Source organism: Equus quagga, chromosome 13, assembly GCF_021613505.1.
Source record: "Equus quagga isolate Etosha38 chromosome 13, UCLA_HA_Equagga_1.0, whole genome shotgun sequence".
Lineage (NCBI taxonomy): Eukaryota > Metazoa > Chordata > Mammalia > Perissodactyla > Equidae > Equus > Equus quagga.
The window spans coordinates 65,979,613-65,985,783 of NC_060279.1; positions in this window are offsets into that span (position 1 = coordinate 65,979,613).

Genomic DNA, 6,171 nt, shown 5'->3' on the forward strand with positions numbered 1-6,171 from the left:
GGGGGGGGGGGGGGGGTGGGCACAAAGGGTGAAGTGGTGCACCTACAACATAACTGACAAACAATAATGTACAGCTGAAATTTCACAAGGTTGTAAACTATGATCTCAATAAAAAGTTAAAAAAATTAAGTCTATGTCATATGGAGAAATTGAGTCAACAGCATATATACTAATCATTTAAATGCAAAATTGGAATCTTCTACAAGAAAATTGGCTCTAGATTAAAAGAGACTAAAGAGACACAATAACCAAATGAAATACATGAAACTCGGTTGAATCCTGGTTAGAAAAAAAGATACTTGAGAGAACACTTTGGGAAATTTGAATATTTGCTGGATATTAGATATGGTGAAATTATTGTTAATTTTCATAGGTGTAGTAATTGTAATGTAGTTGAGTAGGAGAGTGCCCTTACTCTTAGGAAATGCATGTTGAACTATGTAGAAGTGAAGTAGTATTTGCAACTTACTTTCAAATAGTTCAGGAAACAAAAAGTGTGTGTATGTGTGTGTGCATACTAGGTTATTATACATCTCCATGGGAAATGGTAGTTTTCCCCCAGAAACTACCAGACTAAGCCTAGGTCCCAGCAATAAGCATATTCGGATTCTGTTCTGCATTTAGTTTAAAAGTAGAATAAAAGACACTCAATTCAATACCTTCTTTTTGTTTTCTTTTTTAAATTTTTAATTATTTTATTGAGGTTATATTGGCTTATAACATTGTGTAAATTCCAGGTGTACATTATTATATTTCACTTTCTGTATAGACTGCATCATGTTCACCACCAATAGTCTAGTTTCTATCCATCACCACATATGTGTGCCCCTTTACTCCTTTTGCCCTCCCCCCATCCCCTTCTCTGGTAACCACTAATTTGTTCTCCTTATCTGTGTGTTTGTTTGTTCATCTTTCACATATGAGTGAAATCATACAGTATTTGTCTTTCTCTATTTCACTTATTTCACTCAGCATAATATCCTGAATGTCCATCCATGTTGTAGCAAATGGCATGATTTTGTCTTTTTTTATGGCTACTATTCCTGTGTTTGTGTGTGTGTGTATGTACACCACATCTTTATCCATTCATGTTGATGGGCACTTGGTTTGCTTCCATGTCTTGGCTATTGTGTATAATGCTGTGATGAACATAAGGGTTCATATATCTTTTTGAATTATTGATTTCATATTCTTTGGATAGATACCCAGTAGTGGAATAGCTGGATCATGTGGTATTTCTATTTTTAATTTTTTGAGAAATCTTCATACTGTTTTCCGTAGTAGCTGCACCAGTTTGCATTCCCACCAGCAGTGTGTGAGGGTTCTCTTTTCTCCACATCCTCTCCAACACTTGTTATTTCTTGTCTTGTTATTTATAGTCATTCTGATGGGTGTGAGGTGATATCTCACTGTAGTTTTGATGTCCCTAATAATTAGTGATATTGAACCTCTTTTCATGTGCCTGTTTGCCATCTGTATATCTTCTTTTGAAAAATATCTGTTAATAGCCTCTGTCCATTTTTTGATCAGGTTGCTCTTTTTTTATCGTTGAGTTATATGGGTTCTTTATGTATTTTGGAAATTAACCCATTGTCAGATATATGATTTGCAAGTATTTTCTCCCAGTTGGTGGGTTGTCTTTTTGTTTTGTTGATGGTTTCCTTTGCTGTGCAGAAAATCTTTAGTCTGATATAGTCCCATTTGTTTATTTTTTCTTTTGTTTCCCTTGCCTGAGTAGACATGATATTCAAAAAGATACTCCTAAGACCAATGTCAAAGAGTGTACTGTCTATATTTTCTTCTAAGTGTTTTATGGTTTCAGGTCTTACATTCAAGTCTTTAATCCATTTTGAGTTAATTTTTGTGTATGGTGTAAAATAATGGTCTACTTCCATTCTTTTGCATGTGGCTGTCCAGTTTTCCCAACATCACTTATTGAAGAGACTTTACTTTCTCCATTGTATGTTATTGGCTCCTTTGTCAAAGATTAGCTGTCCATAGATGTGTGGTTTTATTTCTGGGCTCTCAATTCTGTTCCATTGATCTGTGTGTCTGTTTTTCTGCCAGTACCATGTTGTTTTGATTACTATAGCTTTGTAGTATATTTTTAATTCAGGGTGTGTGATACCTCCAACTTTGCTCGTTTTTCTCAGGATTGTTTTGGCTATTCAGCATCTTTTGTTTTTCCATATAAATTTTAGGATTCTTTGTTCTATTTCCATGAAGAATGTCATTGTGATTCTGATTGCATTGACCCTGTAGATAGCTTTAGGTAATATGGACATTTTAACTATGTTTATTCTTCCAATCAATAAGCATGGAATGTCTTTCCATTTTTTTATGTCTTCTTCAATTTCTTTCAATAATGTCTTACACTTTTCAGTGTATAGGTATTTCACCTCCTTGAATAACTTCTTTTTGTTTTTTAAGAGTAGAAATATGTTTATTGTTTTTACTAATTTGAGAGTATATATATATATAAATATATATATATGTAGGATATAATAAAATGAAAGGCCTATGTACACTCCCATGCCATTATTAGTTTTTTGGAATATATATATAAAGTTTATTTAAAAGTTAACACAAATAGGATAATAATATGCACTCTGTTCAGTAAACTTGCTTTTTATACTTAATATATTCTGCATATATTTTTATGTCAATACATATAGATCCACATCATCTTTAACAATGGAAGCAAGTATACCATTATTTAGCCAATCCCTTATTGATATTTAGGTTGATTCCAATAATGTTCTGTAAGTGCTATAGTGAATATCCTTCTAAGAATATCTATGCATACTTGCAGATTATTTCTGAAGAACAAATTCCCATAAGTTTCATTGCTAGGTCAGAGGGTATGCATATTTAAAAATTTGATACCTATGTTATGCATTGAGTTGTGCCCTCCGCAAATTCCTATGTTGAAATTCTAACTGCCAGTATCTCAGAATGTGACCTTATTTGGAGATAGGGTCTTTGTAGAGGTAATCAAGTTAAGATGAGGTCATTAGGATGGGCCCTAATCCAATAGGACTTGTGTCCCTTATAAAAAGGTGAAATTTAGAGACAGGTATACACACAGGGAGAACTCCATGTGAAGATGAAAGCAGAGACCGGGGTGATGCATCTACAAGTCAAGAAATGCTAAAGATTGCCAACAAACCATACCAGAAGCAAGGAGAGATGCCTGAAACAGATTCTTCCTCACAGCCTTCAGAAGGAACCAACCCTACTGACACCTTGATCTAGGCCCTCTGGCCTCCAGAACCATAAAATAATAAATTCCTGTTGTTTCAGCCACTCAGTTTGTAGTACTTTGTTATGGCAGCCCGAGCAAACTAGTATAACCCATTGCCAGACTTCTCTCCCCAAATGTTCCATCACATATTCCTATTCATAGTATATGAGAGTGCCCGTTTATTCTTCCTCTCCAACTGCAGGTGTCATCAATCTCCCTATCTTTTTGAAGCTAATAGAAATTATTTTAATTTGCATATCTTTGAACATTAATAAGATTCACTATCTTATAAATAGTGTGCTCATGACAGTCTTTTGCCCATTTTTCTGGTGCAGATAAACTTTTAAAAATAAATTTTTACAGTAATGTGTAAACATGTCAAACCACACACACACACAGAGAGCTGAAGAAGATGTAGTAAAAATTGTCTCCTTCCTCTGATCCTTAGCTGTTTAGTCCTTTGTTCTAGAGGTGGAATAACCGTTGTGACCAGATTCTTGTGCCTTTGAGCAAGTTGCTTAATCTCTCTATGTCTTGGTTTCCTCATCTGTAAAATGGGAATAATATCACCTACCTTAATAAAGTTGTTATGAGAGACTGGCCCCATGGCCTACTGGTTAAGCTGGGCACACTCTGCTTCAGTGATCTGGGTTCAGTTTCCAAGCACAGACCTACACCACTCGTTGGGGTCCATGCTGTGGCGGCAACCCACATACAAAATAGAGGAAGATTGGCACAGATGTTAGCTCAGGGTGAATCTTCCTCAGCAAAAAAAAAAAAAAAGAAAAGAAAAAAGTTGTTATGGGGATTAAATGTGTGAAATACAAAAAGCTCTTAGAACAGTGTCTCACAGATAATGTGTAATGCTACTGAAATTCTTCCAGTGATGCTACCTGCTTGTAAAACCATATGTATATAGATGCCTTTTTTTATGCATATAGTAGCATACTATACATACTATACTGTAACATATAGTACTATAACTTGCTTTAAGATATATATCTTGGAGGGGCCAGCCCCATGGCCAAGTGGTTAAGTTCGCACACTCTGCTTCAGCAGCCCAGAGTTTCGCCAGTTCGGATCCTGGGCATCGACATGGCACCACTCATCAGGCCATGTTGAGGTGGCATCCCACATGCCAAAACTAGAAGGACCCACGACTGAAATATACAACTATGTACTGGGGGGATTTGGGGAGAAAAAGCAATTAAAAAAATATATATCTTGGAGATTGTTCCATATTAGTAGTTATCAATAGTTCTCATTCTTTTAAAGGGCTGCATAATATTCCATTGTATATGTGTACCATAATTTTTTAAGCACTGCTCTATTGATAGGCATTTAGATAATTTCTAATATTTTGCCTCTATAAACAATGCTGCAGTGACTAGATATTTGCCTGCATGGGTGTACTTATTGGGTAAATTCCCAGAAGTAGAAGAACCGGGTCAAAGAGTAGGTATATTTTTAATGTTACTAGATATTGCCAAGTCACCCTTCAAAGAGGAAGTATCAGTTTACACCACTTCCACCAATGTACGAGAGTTTCCATTTCCCCATGTCCTTAGTAGCACAGTGTGTTTAGATAACTTTTGGAATCTTTGACGTTATTGCAACCTTGTTCAAACCATGAAAGTAAAGATGAGTGAAAGTGTCACTGAGTCCATGTCTTGCTGAAAACTACATGATTCATTTAGAAAAATTGCTTCCTACTCAGCAGTTGTTTGGATTCAGCAGTCATCACCTGTGTCCTGTCCTCTCTAATTATTTAGATCCTATAATACATCAATGTAAATTATACCACAATAAGGCAGTTATTCAAAACAGTATCTCTGTTCCTGGCTGAAAAGACCAGTTTCACAGTTTCATTCAGAAGCTAAACATAATTCAAAAAAACAAACTGACTCACACTGTTTCACTTGAAAATCCTGTTTTGCTGTTAGGATAAAAATTAACACATAACATTTCTTTGGTTAACTACCCAGTAACTCTTTTATGGTGTAAATGAATATAACTAGTGGCTATAACTAAAACCTGACGTAGTGCTTGAACCAAAGAGAATAAGAGTCTGTAACAGACTTGTAGGCCAAAATCAGTCAGGCCTGTTTTTGTACAGCCCCTCAAGCTAAGAATGGTTTTTACATTGTTAATGGGTTGCACAAAAACAAAGCAGAAAAAAAAAAAGGAAGAAGAATATGTGACAGAACCCTGTTACCCACAAAGCCTAAAAGCCTAACACATTTACTATCTGGCCCTTTGCAGAAAGTTTGCTGACTCCTGCAAGAGAAGAAAGTACTACACATTGTGTAAGAGAGAAGGGAAAGATGATGGGCAGAGAGTAATTTGCCATGGTTTTGTTTTGTTTTGTTTTGAAGTACTAACGTTTAGAAATGGGAAAGTCTCAGAAAGCTTTTAGGCTAAAGAATATAAAATGAAATAAGAACTGCTCTGGACATCTTCCTAAGACCCAGAGAAAAATCAAGAGCATTTTTTTACAGCACCTGTGGAATGATTCTTCACAGAACTTATTAATATCACTAATTAGGGCTGGGTACAAATATTAAATATCTCTCTGGCATTTTGCAGTTTACCTGGTACTTACAAGCACATTACTTCAATTTGAGGCTTACAACATTCCTAAGAGGCAGCTGTAGGTCAGAAATGATTATTAGTTTCTATAGGAGAAAAGTGAAGCTTAGAGCTATAGAGTAACCAATCCAAGGTCAACGTTATAAGTACCAGGATCAGATCTTGAACCCAGATCTTGAGACTCAACATCATATACTTTCCGTATATTCATATTTCCATGATAATTTGCATCCTGGTTTTACCTTCAATTCATGTACATTGAGTTTATCAAGAAATGAAAAGGGGCCGGCTCCGTGGCCGAGTGGTTAAGTTCTCCCGCTCCGATGCAGCAGCCCAAG